We start from the raw sequence: 19400 nt of genomic DNA on the forward strand, positions 1-19400 counted from the left end.
CTGAGTCCAGACATTTACGTGGAAGAGCAGGTACCGGAGCTGCTCACACCACAGTAGTTCCTGATTATTCTGCAAGAGGATGCCAGACTCCTGTGGGAACAGCACCCACCAAGTGCAGAGGGAGCTGTGATTGTTTTAGAAGCTCTTGGGGAGATTCAGGGTAGTGGGTAAGATGCAGGAGGTTTGAGCATGTGGAGAGTTGGGGAAGGGGGATGCAGAGGACTGGGACCACCAAGCTAGGGCAAGGTGCATAGTCCCAACAGTGGGAGAAGAGATGCTAAGAGGGTCTCTGCCAGCCTGGACTGAAAATATTGGTCTCTCCCATCTGACTCCCTCAGAGCTTGCCCTATGGCTTACTGTCCTTGGAAATGAGTGAAGATTTGGCTTTGTCCCAAATCTGGCACACAGCTCCTAATCCCTTGGAGTCTCAGCAGTGTTAAGAGTGTCTTTTGGATGCTAAAGAGATGGCTGGTGGCTGGAGGCCCTTAGGGCTGGTCCCCAGAAAGACCAAGTCTTGACTAGAAGGCTGAAGTTTCAGCCCCATCCCCTGACTTCTACGGTGGGGAGAGGGGCTGGAGTCGATCACTAATGTCCAGTGATTTAATCAATCATGCCTACATAATGAAACCTCCATAAAAACCTCTAAGTGATGGGCTCAGAAAGCATCAGGGTTGGTGAACACATCTAGGTTCTGGGAAGGTGGCTCACCCTGAGAGAGCTTGGAAGTTCCAAACACCCCACCCACCCTCCTGTACTTTGCCCCATGCATCTTTGCCATTTGGCTGTTCCTAAACTGTATCCATTATAATCAACCGGTAATGGTAAGTAAAATGATCTGTGAGTTCTGTGAGTTGGTCTAGTGAGTTATCCAACCATGTGCTTGGGGGTGCTGTGGATTGATAGCCAGTCATCGGAAGTACTGGTGACCTGGGACTTGGACTGGCATCCAAAGTGGGGACAGTCTTGTAGGGCTGAGATCGTAAACCTGGGGAGTCTGACACTAACTGCAGGTGGTTTCAGAACTGAATTGAACTGTTAGACACCCAGCTGGTGTCAGAAAACTGGGAAACTGATCGGTGTCAGGAAAGCAAACAAAAAACAAAAAGCCCCCATTCATGAATTAGATGCAAAATCTTTAATGAAATATTAGCAAATAAAACCAAGCATCCAGGGGCACCTGGGTGGCTCCGTTGGTTGAGCGTCTGACTTCAACTCAGGTCATGATCTCAGGGTCCTGGGATCGAGCCCCATGTTAGGTTTCCTGCTCAGTGGGGAGCCTGCTTTTCCCTCTGCCCCTTCCCCCGCCCCCCCACCGTGTGTGCGCTCTCTCTCTCTCAAATCAGTAAATTAAATCTTTAAAAATAAATAAATAAGATCTTTTAAAAAATCAAGCATCCAACTAGGGTTTATTCCAGGAATGCAAGGATGATTCAGTATTCTAAAAATCAATCAAGGTAATTCATCACAGTAGAAAAAAAATTCATAAAACTTCCAACATACCTTGTTTTGTTGTGCCGCACTTTATCCACTTCACAGATACTGTGTTTTTCACAAATTGAAGGTTGGTGGCATCCCTGCTCACTTCATGTCTCTGGATCACATTCCGTAATTCTCACAATGTTTCAAACTTTTTCTTTTTTTTAAGATTTTATTTATTTATTTATTTGAGAGAGAGAGTGCACAGAAGGAGCGTGAGAGGGAGAAGCAGACTCCCCGCTGAGGAGAGAGCCTGCTGAGCAGGGAGCCCGCTGAACAGGGAGCCTGATGAGGGGCTGGATGCCAGGACCCTGAGATCATGACCCGAGCCAAAGGCAGACGCTTAACTGACTGAGCCACCCAGGTGCCCCTCAAACTTTTGCATTATTATTATATTTGTTACAGTGATCTGTGATCAGTGATTACCACTCACTGAAAACTCAGATGAGAGTTAGCATGTTTTAGCATTGAAGTCTTTTTAAATAAAGTATTTTTAATTAAGATACGTACATTATGTATTCAGACATAATGCTCTTGCACATTCACTAGACCACAGTATAGTGTAAACATAACTTTTACATACACCGGGAAACCAAAAAACTCATTTGATTCACTTTATTGCAATGTTTGCTTTATTACAGTGGTCAGGAGTCAACCCCATAATATCTCCAAGGTATGCCTGTCTCTTGATGGACGCATAAAATGATGACTTCAGGGAAAGTGATTTCAAAAGTGACACTGAATTCATCTTTCCTTCCTCCCTCTCCCTGAGTTCTGCCCCTCCAGTTTGAATTAATTTGTAGGGAACTGTAGTCTATGCTGGCTCTGGCCTGCCCCATAGATTATACCACCTGTTAGGTTACAGGGCCCTTGATTCTATAATCACGGGACCCTCTGGCTTTACACTTTGGTCCCCATCTCTGGCTCTGTGGGTCTTTTACTAATTCTTCAATCTGCAAGACAAAACAGAAGGAAGCTGACAAGCAGGTACTACTGAATGATTAATCATTGTAGAAGGTACTCTGGTAGGTACCAGATGGACAGATAGGAACAGAGGTCCTCACCAAAGGTCCCACTGCTGATAAATGGCAGGGCTGAGATGTGAGATGTGAACCCAGTCAGTCCAGTTCCAGAATTCATCCTCTTAATCATTCCATGTCCCTAACCCTACAGGTACATAAACCAGCCAGGACACTAAGCACTGTCAGATAGACATAAGGTACACGTGATGTCAAAGTACAAAGGAAAGTGATTAGTTCTGACTGGGCGTGGGTTAATTCTGGAAAGCTTTTAAAGAAAGAGGTAGCAGGGTACCTGGGTGGCTCAGCGGGTCAAGCGTCTGCCTTCCGCTCAGGTCATGATCCGGGGGGTCCTGGGATCTAATCACCCCCGTCGGGCTCCCTGCTTAGCTCAGCGGGGAGTCTGCATCTCCCTCTGCCCCTCCTCCCACCTCTCCCCCCACTCGTGCTTGCTCTCTCTCTCAAATAAATAAAATCTAAAAAAAAAAAAAAAAAAAAAGGTAGTATTTAAACGGGGACTTAGGAGATGAAGATTTGGGCAGAAAATGAGGCTGTATTAGTCAAGACTGCGCTGTGGGATTGAAAGCTTAACACAACAAAGATCGATTTCTCTTATGCAAATGTGAATTCCAGGGGGCCCACGTCCAGGGCATTCCCTCAGTGTCCTGACTCCGAGATCCAGGCTGCTACCATCCCTGGTCCTGCCTTCTAGCACCTGCTTTCCTGACCTCGACGCAGGGGAAGACACAACAATGTGGGGTGTACACACGTATCTTTCACTGCTTTCAGCCTGGGAGCCACACACATCACGTCTGCTTTCGGCCCCTGGTTCTAACAGGAGAGCACGGGGGCGACTCGGTGAGAATGTATTGCCTCGCCACCGAGAAAAGGGGCGTTCCAGACCAGGGAGCAAACGTGTGCAAAGGCCTGGGAGTATACAAGGGCATGGCGTGCATGGGGAAGAAGCAGAGGGATCCAGGACCCAGAAGACCGCAAATGTCATTTCATACGATATCGGTCTGCTCTGGCTGCCAGAGCAAAATACCATCGATAGGGTGACTTAACAGAAATTCATTTTGTCCGGGTTCTGGAGGCTGGGAAGTCTGAGATCAGGGTGCCCACAGAGTGGGTTTCTTCCAGGCCTCTCTCCTTGGCTGGCAGGTGGCCATCCCTCTGCCTAGTGTCCCTGGTTCTGTCTTAATCTCTTCTTCTTACAGGGACACCAGTCACATTGGATGAGGCCCCACCCTAATGGCCTCATTGTAACTTAATCACCTCTTTGAAGGTTCTGTCTCTGTTAGGAACTCAATGTTTGTGACCTCCCTGCTCCCCACTCAGATGTTGAAGCTCTAATCCCCAGTATGACAGTATTTAGAGATGGGGCCTTTCTGGAAGGAAGTAATTAAGGTTAAATGAGATCAGAAGGATGGGGCCTTGCTCAGATCGGATTAGTTACAAGAAGAGACCCGAGAGCCCCCACCCACCCCCCGGGGCACGCACAGAGGGGTCTCCTGTGAACCCAGCCAGGTGGCCTCTGCCTACAAGCTAAGGAGAGGGCTGTCAGGATGAAACCCACCTTGCCAGCATCTTGATCTCCAGCCTCTAGAACGGGGAGACAGGACATTTCTGCTGTTGAAACTCCCCCAGTCTGTGGGATTTTATTTTGGCAGCCCGAGCAGACTAAGATAACGTCTGAATACAGTCCCATTCCGAGGTCCTGGTGGTGAGGACTTGAACATGGGACCCTGGGGGGGGGGGAGGAGGGGGGACTCGATTCAGCCCACAGCACCAGGCCCCTGGGAGCTCTCAGGAAGGAGCATCATGGTTTGCCTTGTTTTATAGACGGTAACGAGAACGGGGGCATGCCGAGGTGGGGGCCCAGTGAGCTGGTCCCAGTGGCTGTCCTGGCAGGAGCAGCGAGGACAAGATGGAGTGGAGGCTGGGAGCACTTGCAGGTGTGGACCCTTGTCCTCAGACGCCAGGGACAACTTGGTGAGGGAAAGAGAACAGGATTCCAGGGTTTCCAGCCTCCCTGCCAAGCAGATGGAGGCATCAGGGTCCAAAATAGGAAACCCAAACGCCTGTTTGGGAAGAGCAAGACTTCGGTCTGTGCTGCGCTGCTGGAACAGACGCCCAGAAGCATCCACGAGACGCCTGGACAACCAGCCTCAGCCTGGAGCTCCAGTGAGAGAGGGGGGAGGGGGCATCCCAGGAGGCGCTCACAGCCAAAGCAGAGGGAGGGAGGGAGGGAGGCAGGAAGTATCAGGGTTGGTGCAGATAACTACAGTAAGACGGAGGGCTTGCCTCGCCCCTGAAAGCAGTCCTCCTCACCCTCCCCATAGCCGCTGGGTCTGGCCTGCCACATCTCCACCTGGAGGACCCCTGTCAGCCAGGGCTCCCTCTTGATTTAACTGTTTCAATCCTGCAGTAGCTATTTTTTTTTTAAATATTTTTATTTATTTATTTGAGAGACGGCGAGCACAAGCAGGGGGAAGCGACAGGCAGAGGGAGGAGCAGACTCCCCACAGAGCAGGGAGCCCAATGCGGGGCTCGACCCCAGGACCCCAGGATCATGACCTGAGCCAAAGGCAGACGCTTAAGGACTGAGCCATCCAGGCGCCCCTGCAGCAGCTATTTTCCTGCAATTCATCCTAACCCTACGCAACATTGTATGAGCCCTGAGCTCACAAGGCCCTATCGTGCGTGAATGTACCTGCGGTTCCAACGGGACCACGGGTCTTCCCTGCAACAGAGAAGCGTTCAGGGTCAGCTCTGTGACCCTGGGACCGCCATTTAACTGCTCTGAATCTCGGTATTTTTATCCACTGATGGAAAAAATATAATTCCCGTCCCATCTATTTAAAAGGATAGTTGTGAAGAGCAAATGAAAACATTGACTATGAAACAGATCCTCTCTGAGGCAACAGAGGAGCGGCGACAGCTGGGGTGGGGGTGCCAGCGAAAGAATCATCGTCACAATCTGCCCTTCAGGGACCAGCCAGTAAAGCTACGTAAGAAAAATGTAGCTAGACAACCTAATCCAGAGAGAGAAATGTAACTGAATCCTTCTTATGGATCCACTTCTATGATTGCTAAAAAGAAACAACATAATCTTTGTCTTCCAGGAGCTGGGGTAGCAGGATGCAGCCAGAGATCAAGGCCAAGCACAGGATAAAGTGTGCCCCACGTGGGCCACACAGATTCAAACTGCGCAGGACCTCAGCGGGAGCAGGGATGATCAGGATGTTCAGGGAATGCTTCCCGGACAAAGTGGACTTTGAAGGCAGCCCGTGATGCAGCCGGGGAGAGAGAAAGGCAGGTACCCCGACCTGGCTGCGTTGGAGAAGAATCGGGCAGGGGAGCCCTGAATTGGAGAAATTCTACCTGCCACCCCCTACTCAGCCAGCCTGCTCCTGAGGCTGGAAGGCCCCACCTTCCCAAAGATGCAAGGAGTGTGGAACAATGTCCTAAATCAATGCGAGGGGCGGTGGGGGTGGGGAGGATGCCTATTTCCTTCTGTTGCTAACCCAGTATTTGCAGCTGAACCACCATCCTGACAAATGGGCTGGAATCAGGTGCACTGTCAGTTGAAACCGTTCCAGACGCAGTGCCAGGCACATAGCCAGCCTGTGAGAAGGGTTGGGGGCCCAGGGGGCACCCCGGGCTCCTTGTGCAAAACTCACTGCACGCTTCATCTGCAGGGACGCTTTCTTGGCTCACAGATGGCTCCGGAACGGTGGCAGCATCTTGGCCGCTGGGTCAACCAGGCGCCCACAGAACAAGGGAGTGGGAGGGGCTCTTGTCCTGGACATGGGGGGCTGGGGAGCCACAGGCTGTGGGGGTCCCTCCTCGTGGGGGCAGCCAGAGGTGCATTCTTCCCCAACACACACACACACACACACACACACACCGTCAAGCTAGAGTTGGTTTCTAATGACACGGCTGAATACTTCCTCCTTTCACTCATAACTTCTCAGGTTATAAATAACTATTCCCGAAAATACTGTATTTCACTGGATGAAACGGCCACCTTCTTGGTAGAGAGTCCGGGAAGAGGGCGGGCGGGGGGGGGGGGGCGGGTAGGTTCCTAAGCAGCAGATGGAGGGGTTTTACCCACTGGGTCAATTAGAAATTTAAACTTCTCTGATAAAAATATCAGCAGGTTCCTTTCTTTCCCTTTGAGTTTAAAAAAAAAAATAACCAGCCTATGAAGAATTTGAAACTAACCTTCAAAGCGGATCAATAAGAACTATTTTTAAAAACCCCAGGGAAAAAAGAGGCCGATTTCTTGCCAGCAGGAAGGTCACACTTTGTACAAAGGGAGGTCTTGCTGAAGAGCGGAGCATGTGTGTCTGTGTGTGTGTTTGTGTGTTTGTGTGTGTGTGTGTGTGCGCGCGCCATGTATATCTTTCAGGAGTTGCTATGCTTGGAATATTTGTGTCCCCCCAACCGTCAAAATCCAAAACAACTGAAGACCAGCCTTGAAAATTCCTGAAGCAGGAAAAAAAAACCAACAACAGTTTAGTCATAAAAACAAAGGTTGATTTAGCTTATTTTGCAAGGCTAACTTGACCTGGGTCATTTCTTGCTTGTGCCTCTGGAAATTACAAGCAACATGTGAACTGTTTCCCCAGGTTGATGTGAGGTAAGCACTGTCGACTTCCTTATCATTTAAGAAAATTCTAATATTATAACCAATCACTGTAAAGAAAAAATCACTGCCTTCATGCGTTCTAAGCTGTTTTAGAACAATATGTCCCCAAGCCTCATTCCATGCTTTGGTCTGAGAGCTCCTGGTTTGCAAACTATCTCTTTGGCGTAGGCACAATCGACTTTTACTAATTACCACTTTAGTGATTCACTAGTTTTACTTCCATAAAGTCTTCGTCAATGAGATTAGTGCCCTGATTATACAAGAGACCCCAGAAAGCTCCCTCACCCCATCCACCATGTGAGGACGCCACACAAAGTATGGGAGTGGGAAGGGGGCTCTCACCAGACCCGACCACACTGGCATCTCAGACTTCAGCCTCCAGAACTGGGAGAAATAAATTTCTGTTGTTTATAAGCTACCCAGGCTGTGGCATTTTGTTACAGCAGCCTGAACAGACTAAGACAAGAGTCTTTCCATTAGGGTCCAGAATCATTTTCCTCTGACCTTTTCCAATGTAAATTCATTTAAGTGGTTCCCTAAAAAAAGAATCATAATAAATCTAACGCACAAAACATAGGACTGACTCCTAAAGTCTCAGAGAGGTGATCTTGGCCATCTCGTCGTCTTCGGTGAACACTGCCCACCAACAAGAGAAAGCACACCTTGATTTTAAAGCTCTCCAGAAAGGGTGTTGCTGGGGCATTTCTCTGGGCCCCCCTCATCTTTGTGTTCTGTGTGCATCCCTCCTGAAGTACCTTCTTTCATTAGACACACACACACACACACACAGTGTTGTCCAGACCACAGCCTCCTGGCTCTCTAGAATCCTGACTTCTCCACGACTAATTCCTGAGGCTACAAACAAATGCTGCAAGAAAGAGGTCATCCTTGGCCTCTCTGACCCCACAAGGAGCCTAGCGTTTCCCTTCTCAGAGTCCCGCTGACTGAGGTATGACATCGAGCACTTCAGAGAATCCAGACCGTCACTACGAGCATTTCAAAAGCAATAGCGTCCATAGCCCGTCCACCCACGCTCTCGGTTTCTCCTCCCATTAAGTGGTTGTCACTCTCCATAAGATGTCAGGGAGCAGAGTGTTCCCATAAACCAGAGAGGGATTCCTGGGGACCATACCAATTATATCCTTTGTTGTGCAAAGATGTAATAGGATCCCAAACCACAGCACTCTCTTCAGCAGTAGGGACTCACGCCCCAACTCCACTGCTGCGAATCACAGTCTATACGCCCAAGTCCCACAAGCCGCGCTAGCTTGGGTCCGGCCTCAAAAAGTCCTCATTTCTGTTTCATTCTCAACAACCACCGAGAACCTTTCTCAAGTATTCCAGAACCTCCTTCTGGAAATAGAACTGCCTGTTGGCCATCACCATCCGACTCTGGTCAATGACTGACACGCAGTAAATCCACAACTAGATGCACGTCCTCCTGCTCTCGTGTCTCGCCCTCTTCCGACACCCCATCTGCCTCAAGAACACCCTCGCGCCCTTCAAGAGCCAGCTAAACCACCACAGAATCTTCCAGAATCCTTTCATGATACTGCACCCAGGATACAGTGAGTGTGCACATTTTGGCACTTCCTCTACCCTCCAGGTGTCTCGTGGCACCTATGATGAGCCACTGGATTGGTGTGTGTGGCTGTCTCCCCCTACTAGACTAGAAGCCACTTGCAGGCAGGGACCGTGTCTCGAATGTCATTGCTATCCCAGCATCTAACAATGTCTGCAACACAGCAGATGCTCCATGTGTGCTACATGGAGGGATATATATAGATGAGACGAGCAATTCTAAATCCATCCAAGCTTCCTTAAGATCCCTACTCCTTGTAGTCCTTGCCCAGGTCCAGCTGTCTCCCTAAGTTGAAGAGAAAAACATTTTAGAGGCCTGGAGGAACGTTTGTGTCCCCCTCACCCCTAGCTGGCCAGAGCTGCCGGGACACAGGAGATAGGCTGGAATCAGAACAGAGCCCTGTGGGTGCTGGGGGCCATACCCGGCTGCCTAGCCATGCTCTTCTGTCCACTGTGTGGATAGCACAGAGCCTGATGTGGGGCTCAATCTCATGACCCTGAGATCATGACCTGAGCCGAAATCAAGAGTCAGTAGCTTAACCAACTGAGCCACCCAGGTGCCCCTCTTTCTGCCACATCTTAAGCAAGCCCAGGAGCCCTCTCTGGTGGGGTGCCAGTCATCAGGCCCTGCAACAGAAATCAGAGGCGGCGGCGGCGGCGGGGCTGGTGGGCCTGGCTACCCAAGAGTAAGATGGAGCCTAAGATGGAGGTATGGCAGCTGGAGGAGAAAGAAGCAACCTTCTGACCAGTAACCTTTCTCCCAATCCTTGATAAGCGTGTCACTTCCTAGGCAGCTAGAGTTGTAGTGAGCACGGAAGGACTTGGGTGAATTCTCTTAGCTCAGGGAAAAGAAGACATCCCATCTTTCCTCTGGCTCATATCAGACTGGCCTTTTGACCTTGATTTTGAACTTGAATCTGACCACATCACTCACCTGCTCCAAATTCCTCTGTGGCTTCCTCTGGGGGAAATCAGGCCACCTCTGAAAGGCATAGGAGATCTGTATGATCCGTCCTTGCTTGCCTGTCCAGCCTCACACTCCCCCGATATAATAAGCTCAGCAATAGCAACAACCTGCCTCCAACACCAGACATGCACACCCCTCTGCTCTGGCACACGCCACCCCCACCACCTGGGTCTTCTTTCTGCCCTTCTCCAGCAGAAGTCCCTTCAGTCTCAGCCTCAAGGCTCTCTGGACTGGGGGTGCCCTCCCCTACTCCTCACACAGAATTGGATACTCCCACCCACTGCAGGCTGCACACTTTATGTTTTTACTGTTGTAATGAGACCAGCTTCACTGCACCACACCAGTTCTTCCAGTCTTGGTCCTTAACCACCTGTTTCCTTACCTGTAAAATGGGGTAATTATGGGACCTCTGAGTGTTGGTGAGAGGACTGATCCTGGGAAGCAGCAGTAGGTAGCTGGGGAAGTGAGCCCAGGGAAGGCAGGAGGGCCACACAGGGGGCATTCACGTGCAGGTTACCCTGTGGATCACGGGAGTTAGTGGGAACCGCTGGCAGAAAGGGTGTAGAACACCCTCAGAACAGTCCCACCTGAGCGCATAGGAAGCTCTTCACCTTCCAACATTCCGCCCAAGCACTGCTGATTGTTCAGGACCCCCGGGCAGCTTGGAAACCTGAACAGATAATGTTATTACAATACACATCAGCCACTGAAGACCACAGGGATGCCCTCCCCTCCCGGCCACACGCCCCGCGCCTCCCCAGCATCTCCGCGGACACTTCCCAGAGTTGGGACCCCGCGCACCTCCCAGGGCCCAGGGCCCCGGACCGCGCTCACCTTCTGCAGAAATGCCATCCTCGGCCTGTACTGTTGGCCTTGGTGTCGGATCGTCATCCTGGACCCGCGATGAACGCCGAACCAGAACCCGAGCGGACCGCAGGAGGGGAACCCCCGGCGAAGGCGCCCGCGCGCCCCGCACACGCCCCGGCGGCCCGGCGGGAGGAGGGCGGCCCGGAGCGCGGGGCGGGGCGGCTGCTGCCGGCGGCGCCCCTTCCCTCGGCCTCGGCCCCCGCCCCGGGAAAGCCGCTGGAATCCGCGCCAGCCAATCAGCGCGCCGCGCCGCGGGCTCATTAGCATGCGCTGCGCTTGCGCCCACCTGCCGCCAGGGGGCGGTGTCTGGCCCCGGTGGGACGCCGCGGAGCCTCAGGTGAGACCGGCTTGTGTCTGGCGCCCTGCGAGTGGGAGCATCTGTCGCAGAGAGCGAGCCTTGGACCGCATCCCTAAAACCTGGGGAAGTGAAGACAGCATACCGTGGGGTTTGGATCCCTGGCTAGGCTGCCACCGAGTCACGGTGTGGCCCTCAGCAAGTTGCTTCAACTTTCTGAGCGTCAGTTCCTTATCTAATTGGAGAAAAGCGACTGAGTAGTGAGAAATGACACCTGTCTGTCCAGAGCTTTGAGGTCAGAATGAAGAGCCCAGTTAACTGGCAGTGAAGTGTGATGCTCACCTGCCAGGTGGGCTGGCTGTGAAGCCTGGATTTCCCCTAGGCTTAGCATCTCAAGCAAGTTATGGAAACTTTCTGGACTTCATTTTCTCCATCTGATCAGTGAGGTTAAAGAATCCTCCTCTTTGTGTTTTTTTTTGGCGGGGGGGACGATTTGGTTTTAAGATTACTGAGCTAATGCATGCAAAAGCACTTAGAATAGTGACTGACACGTGGAGAATATCAGGTAAACCATAGTTTCTCTCATCTCTTGGGACACTTTCTTTAAAATTACCATGCCTGGTGGCTCCCTTATATACATAATCAGAGATATATGTATTCTCAGAATAATACGAGAACTCTTGTAGTAGAAAATGGAGGTAAGGGTGTATGTAGACCCCGGAATCAGATTACTTGGGGTCAAGTCTCAACTCTGGTATTTACTAACTAGCTGTGTGTCTTTGGGCAAGGTATTTAACCCCTCTGTGCTTCAGTTTCTGTAAAATGGGGATGATGTAATGACTGTCTGCCTCATACGGGTATTAAGGGGAGATGAAGGAGTAAACAAATGAATAGCTATCACTTGTTACTATTATTAATATTAGTATCATTAAAGAGAGTGTAGTAGTAAACACAAAACTTGAAATGAAATTAGGCCCAACTTGGCAGTTACTTCCTTCCCCTGTTCTCAATTTCTTCATCTGTAAAGGGAGGGGCTAGAACTAACCAATCTCTGACAGAATGAGACCTCCAAGATCTGAGACTCGTGATTCTCAAGGTCAAACACAAGCCTGTGTTTCATTTCTAGAGCCGGCCAGCTAGGGCGTGGCCCATGAAACTGCTGTCACAAGACGACAGGTGGGCATTTGCCAGAAGAGGTGCGCTCAGAGACCAACTCTGCAGATAATCTGGTTCCCATCCTGGTGGGAGAACCAAGTTCCTCCCAAGCTACCCAGATATCTTAGCTCTGATTTAAAGTGCTGGAAAACAGTTTCAGAAACCAAATTCTGAAGTCTGGTTGACTCGCAGGGAAATGACTTGACAAAAAGCCATGAGGTCTATAGCTCCCAGCCCCAGCGAGGCCACTGCATTGCTATATGACAGACAGCAGGGAAAGCACCCATATCACCCAGGTTCTCAACTTTATTGGAATGGGTTTTAGTGAAATAATTACAGAATCCTTTTAAATGTTTCTCCACTCTCTTTTGTTGATTTGGGCTCCCTTTTTTCTTGATTATGTTAGGTCATGATTTATCTATTATGGTGAGATTGTATGTGTGTGTGTGCGTTTACTTGAGAACTGGGTTTTATTTAAAAGTTAGAACTTTAAGATCATCTAGTTTATGGATATTTATGTTGTTTAGGTTAGTTAGCAGATATGAACTGTAAACTAGAAAAACCTTGAGGTCTGTAGAATGACCACTTATGTCACTTGGCATCTCTTCTCCTGAAATAGTTCCTCCTGTGGTCTCAACATGACCAGGTTTGGATGATAAATTACATGATCACCCTAATCACATGTTGATTTACTCTTCTAACAATAATCTAATCAAGCCACCTCATTTCCTAGCTGTGGGAGATGTCATGGGGCATCAGAGAGAGAATATGACCAAGGCTCAGGACCTGGATTCTGATCACAGATCTATTCCTGACCCATGGGGGGATTTCAGGCAAGACACATCACCTCTTGAGCCTCAATTCCTGGTCAGAGTCTTCAGTGCTTCCAAAGTTTGCTCTACAAGGTGCTTTCAAGAGTTGATCAAATGCCCACGCTCAATCAGCATCTCTGGGCTAAACTCCACTATCAGGATTTCTAACTCCTATCAGAAGTCATCATAACAACTAGCCACGTGAATTTCTTTTTGAAAAAATTATGATTTGATCCAAAAACTGTTGTCCAGATATTGTCCATCCTGTTCCCCTACTATGTATCCTAGGATAAATTTCAAAGTGTAGTACCAACAAAAGTTTAGTCTTCTCTAAAAAACAAAAAAACAGAAAACAAAAAAATCCCACAGTGTTTCCTTTTCCCTGATCAAGAGAGAGATGTGTATCATGTTTCCTTTCACATCCTGACCAGCAGAACACTCCCAATCTGGCATTACCCTCCCTTGGAGCAACAGGAATTAACATTTAAATTTTTCTCCACTCTGTTTTCCTATTTGAGTTCATATACTATTGGTTTTATTGTCTGGACTTTTTTCTTTTGGTAAGCCACAGCTTTTTTGAAGTGACTTGAGATATAAATAAATAATCTATGAAATGATGAGTGGGAGGTGGCTTGATGAACAGCACAAGGGGGGGAGAAAGGAAAAAATGAGCAATCTGAACACTCTTCAAGATAAGTAAGTCTATCGAAATCAAACCCACATTGTTTTATTTTAGTCCATGATACCTGCTAAAGGGAGAACAGTGCGGGGGGAAATGTATTTGACTTTGATAAACATCTCGCTCTCCTTACAAGACAATTGATCAGAGTACTTCTGTCCATCTGAATCGATCGGCTTAGCTTGAAAGTAGAAGGATGTCTCATTCTGCAAGCTTGGATCTCCTCTCTCCTCCCTGCACCTCCATCATCTCTGGATGAGGTGGGTGAGGAAGGGAGGCAAGGAGGGAGGGGGAGGGAGGGAGAGAGGCAGGGATGGGGATGGGTGCTAGGACTTCAGGGATTTCAGAATAACCTGACCTAAATAAGACCTCCTGATCATCCCCAGTATGCCATCCTATAATTAGGAAAGTCTCCCTTCCATTCTTTCCATCTTAAGGAGTGGAGTTCCCACAATGGGTCCAGGGAGAAAATTTCCCATAAACACTTGCTCGAAATCGTCAAAGGCAAATATGACAATACTGTGCCATCTTCTGAACCTCTTCCCCATAAAACACCACAAATGTGCCTCCCTTAAACCAGAGCCAGGTTTAGCAGGGTTCTGCTAAACAATATTGACGTCTTTGCTTTAACAAGTTTCTTTTTTTCCACTGTCAATAGACATGCTCACTACCAAAAGTTTAGAAAGAGAGAAAAGCAATTTTTAAAAAAAATTTAATAATACCTAATCTGGGAAAAGGGGTTTGAATGTCTTGAAATGAAAAGGGACATAACTGGGAGGCAGGAGACGTGGATTCTGGTCCCAAGGCTGTTATAGCTAGCTGGAGTGGCCCGGGACAAGTGACTTATTCTTGATTTTTTTTCATTTATAAAAGGAAAAGTTTGGGCCAGGCACAGCCACTGTTCTAGCAGCCGGGATCACAGAACAAACAGGCAGATGCTAATGCCTGAGTGCCTGGGCTTACACTCCCGGCATCATCATATATGAGTTGTTTGAGCCGAGGTAGATTTCATAGCCTCTCCATGTTTCATTGTCACCAGCTATAAATGAAGATCACAGTAATAGCTATTATGTATCGATGGCTACTATTGTTATCTTCAACATGGTCCAGTCTGCCCGTCCAGACATATCTAACATCACACAAGACCTCTCTTCTGAGAACCCCATGCCCTATGGTGTCTACACAGCTTCACCTTGACCCCACATGTCATTTGGGAGTCTCAACTTTGTGATGTCCAAAAGTAAGTGAATAATCTCCATGCATCTTAAACCTGTGCCTCCTTGACTGCTCCCTATCTCAGCAAATAAGACCAACACCCACCCACTTGCTCATCCCCTAAGCCTGGGAGCCGAACAGATACCTCTTTGTCCCTTACTCCTGAGATCTGATCAATCAAGTTATGTTGACTGTCTCCTTAGTGTTCCTTTCAAAACTTACTTCTATCATCTCCCCTGCCACCAGCTAAATCCAAGCTACCAGCTCCTCTTGCTTGGGCAACTACCATGGTGCCTAATTGGGTCACATTCATTCCTGCTCCCACACCTACTTCTAGCTTCCAATTTTTTTCACTTGTGGTGACCAGAGTGATTATTTTTAATGTTAGACATTTCACCCTTCTGCTTTGAGGGCATCAATTGTTCACCATAGCTCTTAGGAAGAAGCCTATTTGTAATGAGTGCTACATGACCCCGAGACCCATCCCATGTCCCGCTCCTCATCTTTATGCCCCTGCCACACTGGCCCCTTTTCCACTTCTGGAAAACCCAAGCCTCTTTCTGCCACAGGACTGTCACGTGTGGCCAAAATTCTTCCTCACTTACCTTTTACCCGGTTAGCTTCTCATCCTTTGGGTTCCAGCCAATATGTGACTTCCTCCAGTGAAAATCTTCCCTGACTCCTCCCCCCAAGACTGGTTTAGGGCCTTCCATTATGTCTCTTCTTGGTCCACTTTCCTTAAATATACTTTTTTTTTAAACTTGTTAAAGGAAAGGGTTGGATTTGTACACCCACATTCATAGCAGCTTCGGTCACAATAGTCCAAAGGTGGAAGCAACCCACGTGTCCATCGATGGATGAACAGGTAAATAAAATGGGGTCTACGCATACAGCAGCATATTATTCAGCCTTTAGAGGGAAGAAAATTCTGACACACCCTACAGCATGGTCGATAATTATGTGCTTCTCTCCATGCTATCTGTCTTCCTAACAGGACTGTCAGCCCCCTGAGGGCAAGAGCTTGCTTCTTCTATTCACAAGCTAGAGCCAGCACTTGGCACCACGCCTGGCCTAGAGCAGGCTTTCAATCAACCCATGAGAGAAGAAGGAGATTCAGAAAGACATGCAGAGAACAGAAATGAGGGACAAAGTGGCCCAAGGAACCTCAATTTCTATCTGTTCAGCTCCAGCCCTGGAGAGGCCCTGCTGTCCCTTGACTTTGTCGCCCGTCCTTGGATGCACAGAAATGTCATTGCAATCACTTTACCTAAGGCAACAAGAGGGTCTTTCTGTCCCTGGAGTGCTGAAACTATAGCTTCTCCTTCAAAACCCGCTCAAGGCCTTTCGAATACTAGTGACCCCAAGAACAGATGCCCGTAACATCAACCTGTTATGAGCCAGGCACTATCAACAGTGTTTTCAAGACCCCTCACTTCATCTTCCTGACAACCTCCAGAGTGAGGTCCTGTGACCCAGTCCCCATTGCTCGGGTGAGCATCCAGAACTGGTGGGACAGGCACAGAACTAGGAAGTAGCAGAGGTGGGATTCGAACCTGAGAGTCCAGCCCCAAAGTCCCGAAGTTAATACATAATTCTTTTTTTTTTTTTTAAGATTTTTATTTGAGAGAGAGAGAGAGAAAGAGAGAGAGCGGGGGAGGGGCGGAGGGAGAGGGAGAAGCAGACTCCCTGCCGAGCAGGGAGCCTGATGCGGGACTCGATCCCAGGACCCTGGGATCATGACCTGAGCCCAAGGCAGATGCTTCACCGACTGAGCCACCCAGGCGCCCCAATACATAACTCTTATACTGCATTACAAATCCCCCCTGTAAGCTTGGTATCAACGTCTGTGGAGTGAAGACACGAGAGATGTGGAGTAGCCCAATGGTGGGGAAAGTTTGTTCTCCCTGCCCGAAGTTTTCTTCCTCCATTGTGGCCCTATGAGAAAGCTACGAGTATGATCCCCATTTTCCAGATGAGGAAACTGAGTCAAAAAGGCTTTAAATAACTAGGTCAGGTCAGGAAGCCTTGAACAGTGAGTAGCAGAGCTGAGATTCCCCCCCACCCCCACCCCCAAGCAGGCTGGTTCCAGAGTGAACACTCCACACTCTGCACCCAGCTGCTTCAGCCCAGATGGACACCAGCCTGATGACCCCAGGGGACACTGGCTACCAACGTCTCCCTGCCTCTCGGGTTTCGGTGTCCCCAGTGTTCCTGTGACAGGCACAGACTCAGTCTTCCGCATCTTCAGCCCTTCCTTCTGCTTCTAGAAGAAGACAGCCTCTTTCCTGAGGAACCGATGGGGGAGCTCGAGCCAGTGTGTCTGTCCTACTGTGACGGTCCAAAGCGAGGGGCTTTCCAGAGTTCCGCCTAGCTGCTTTCTGCCTCTGACTTTCCCAGGGAAGCCTCCTTCTGGAAGGGCGCAGGAAGATGACTGATCTTGGATAAGCAAAGGAAATGAAAGCGGGAGCACCTGTGAGGATTTTGACATCCACAGGTTTCCCTTTTCCTTAGGTGGACAGGCTCGTTCCCAATCCCATTCCCCTCTTATTTGTCTCTGCTCCCACGTGGGTGGAAACTCAGCTTCTCTGCCTCCCTTCCCCGCCCTCCCCGCCCTGCCTCCCTGCTCGCTTTCTCTTGCCCCAGTAACACTAGCCAGCACCTCTGCCTTGGAAACAGAAGCTGTCCTTTTGCCTCCTCTGTCTCCCTTCCAAGGGCTTGTTTTGATTCAAACTCTGAGAATTTATCTTCCTCAAGGATTGTTAGCATGCTAGCATCCCTTCTTCCAAACTCTTCTGTGACTCCCAGTTGCCTCCCACAGAAGGACCACAGCCGTCCTCCTGGCATTCCAAGGCTGACCCACATCAACACTCCCTAAGACCCTGTTCTATAGTCAGTTCAGGTGACTTGCTTTTTTTCCTGGGCACGTGTTGAACCTGCTTTGGGCTCTGGTCTCTCCCTCTGCCTGAATCTCCTCCTCCACATCCTTTGCAGTCGCTGCAGCCCCAAGGCCCCCCTTCGGGAACGTCTCCCTGCACCCCCATCAGAGTCGCATTTCCTTCCTCTTCTTTGGCCCCTGGTGCCCAGAGGGAGCTGAGCGCCACATCCCCTCTGGATGGCAAGCATCCCCAGGGGCATAGCCAGGGGCTCCAACAACTTCCTCGCAGCCCTCACCCTGCCCCTGCATTGTGCACTTGTCCACGACCCACCTCCCTCCCCATCTCTGCCACACTCCAGAAGCCCCCTTCCTAAACAAACTCCCCTCCATCCCCCCTCAGTGCCTCTCCCTGCAGACCTCTGCCTGCCTGGGGAGCTCCGCAGCCCCGAGGACACCACCTCCCTAGCTTCTCCCCTACCCCCTCCTTCAGCCCAGAGCAGTGGCTTCCTGCTTCCTCCCCCCCTGCCCCCCCCCCCCTGCTAAAAGCCCTCCTCCTCCGGGGCTCATTCCACCGGATACCAGCCTCCAGGTTTCTCCCCTGTATTCAGCCTCTCGTCTTCATGTTGTGTGACTTCAGAGTCCTCCCCGCTCCCCAGGTGACCCATCCGATGTCCCAGTCTCATAAATTCCCAAGGACCTCAGCTGCCCCTTCACTTCAGCCACCCACGCTCAAAGCCACACCCTGGACCTTGTCGTCACCCAGAAATACGCCTCCTTTGAAACATGGCTTTCAGCTCCTGGCCGTGCGAGCTGCTTCCAGACCTTCCCACTCTTTCCCTCATGCTCTCTCAAGCGCCCCTCACTCCAGGCCCTCCTGGGCCACACGTCCCACCCCACCGGGCCTGGACTCCAGGTCGGTGGAATGAATCAACTTCTCCACAGCCTCTTTGAGCCCTCCCGCCCAGCAGGTGCACCCTCACAGCACCCAGGCGGGGCAATTCCACCTGCCGCTGATGAAGAGAAACTGAGGAAAACCCCAGCTGCAAAACCTGGTCTGTACAATCCCAGGCTACCATCAGATTTAGGTCAGCCCCTCCTTGAACTTGGCACCTCCTCTGCAGGTCTCCCACACACCAGCCCTCTTCTCAGGCCTGACCAAACCCCCATCCCTCTCATTCTCCACAGGCCACAGGGCATGAGTTTGGCTACGCAGCTTGCAACCCTAACCCCTCCCCTCCCCCCCCCACCTGCCCCCCCCACCCCTCCCCTCTCCCACCACCTGGCAGCCTTGAGCCCTCCCCACCCCCCTCCCACCACCACAAACGCATCTTCAAGAGGGTGTCATTTCTCCTGTTCAAGGCCACCTTGTCCAGCCATGTGTGCTCTTGAGTCTTTTTCTTACTATCTCCTCTGTGACCTTGTTCCATTCTAGTACTCTCTGTCTTGGCTAAGGGCCAAGGGCTAAGGGCCTTGCCAAGAGTGGTCTGGTCTGGTATGGATTGAATTGTGTCCCCCCCCCAAAAGATATATCTAAGTCCTGACACCTGGTACTTCGGAACATGACCTTATTTGGAAATAGGGTCTCTACAGGGGAAATCCAGTTAAAATGAGGTCAGGTTAATCCACTGTGATTGGCGTCTTTATCCAAGGGGGAAATTTGGACAGAGGGAAGGCAATGGGAAGACGCACAGGGAGAAGAGAGCCATGGAGGTGGAGTGATGCATCCACAAGCCAACAGGTGCCAAGAAGTGTGGGCAAACACCAGAGGCAGAAGGAGCAGCGGGGGATTCTCCCCTAGAGCCGTG

General features: G+C 50.1%; 1 long non-coding RNA gene across 1 annotated transcript; it reads right to left on the minus strand.

The window, feature by feature from the left end:
- Positions 1-1085: 1085 nt before the first annotated feature.
- LOC123853842 (uncharacterized) lies at positions 1086-10909 on the minus strand. The gene is made up of 5 exons (XR_006793220.3): positions 10532-10909; positions 10309-10367; positions 10080-10215; positions 9665-9712; positions 1086-9016 (listed from the first exon to the last, which is right to left on the minus strand). It is a non-coding gene; the product is annotated as an uncharacterized LOC123853842 (long non-coding RNA).
- Positions 10910-19400: the final 8491 nt, after the last annotated feature.

Source organism: Mirounga angustirostris, unplaced genomic scaffold, assembly GCF_029215605.1.
Source record: "Mirounga angustirostris isolate CCGP_5_RB_7025 unplaced genomic scaffold, mMirAng1.0.hap1 SCAF_17, whole genome shotgun sequence".
In the NCBI taxonomy this organism is placed as follows: Eukaryota; Metazoa; Chordata; class Mammalia; order Carnivora; family Phocidae; genus Mirounga; species Mirounga angustirostris.